Below are 1,094 nucleotides of genomic sequence, written 5' to 3' on the forward strand. Positions count from 1 at the left end.
TAATCTTTCAAGTGCAATATCCACCCTGCTACCTCGCCCTCCTCCCTTACATTAACCAAACGCATCAGGTTCATTTAGCTTCAAGATAAACACACTCCCCCCCCCCCTCCCCCCGCTTCCTTTTGGGTGTTGCTCTATTCCAGTAACATGCTCTTTAGAATATAGGTGACGGCCCCACCTCACCCCCTGGCGTGCACACAACCATGGAGGCGTTAGCTAGCTGCAGTCAGCATGTAGTTTTCGGACAGGCTTGTGCACCCCATCATCATCTTCTTACAGGTCAGTAACGGGAAGGTAGGTGGAAGAGAGGATTGGGGGGGACGGGGTAGGGCTGCAGGCTCACAGCACACAGATGGAACCGTCCTACCTGAACCAATAAGACGGGCAGCAGCGTGAAGAGCTGTTGGCTGGTAATGCCGATCCAACTCCCCACCTTACCGTGGTTGATGTAAATGCAGCGTTATCCGGATTCTTTGGCGGGCTTCTCTGGAAGTGGAAACCAGTGATGTTTATAGTGGTCTGCTAGCGCCTCGGCCATAGCCCCTCCAAAACCCCACAGTCGTCTCTCTCTCACTCAACCCCGAAGCAATGAGGATAGGAAGCCGGCGGCAGCAGTGATCTCCGGGTGCCCATGGGACAGGAGGACTAGGTAGAGGCGGCGGCAGGGTCCTGCGGCATAACAGAGGCCTCGTGTAAACAAGTGGGGGCAGAATGAGATCTTATTTGCGGATCCCTTGGATGGTTAGGGGCGCTTGATAGTGCCACGGTATGCGGAGTAAGTTGAAGTTAGCTTTGCTGTGGTAAAGGGACAGTGACTTCTCTTGGACAGTGGGATACGGCCTCCCAGCTGATTCGGTCTGCACCTTGTTTCCAATACTCTGTTGTATCCGGCCCGATCGATCGGCAGTCTCTCCCAGGCCCACAGGTCCTTGGTCAGGCCGGGTCGAGTTACCTCTTTTTTTGGATCCCCCAGTACTGTGGCGCCGTTTTACTGTGCCCTTTACTTCAGCGCCCCCACGTTTTATGCTCAGTCTCACGCTCCAATAGCAGCGATGAGAGCCCACGCTTTCTGGAACCACAAGGTTACACACGGT

General features: G+C 54.6%; 1 pseudogene; it reads right to left on the minus strand.

Annotated features, from left to right (window-relative positions):
• Positions 1 to 212: 212 nt before the first annotated feature.
• Positions 213 to 678, minus strand: LOC146833767 (protein BTG2 pseudogene; annotated as a pseudogene).
• Between the last annotated feature and the right edge of the window lie 416 nt (positions 679 to 1,094).

Source organism: Triturus cristatus, chromosome 4_2 (assembly GCF_964204655.1).
Source record: "Triturus cristatus chromosome 4_2, aTriCri1.1, whole genome shotgun sequence".
In the NCBI taxonomy this organism is placed as follows: domain Eukaryota; kingdom Metazoa; phylum Chordata; class Amphibia; order Caudata; family Salamandridae; genus Triturus; species Triturus cristatus.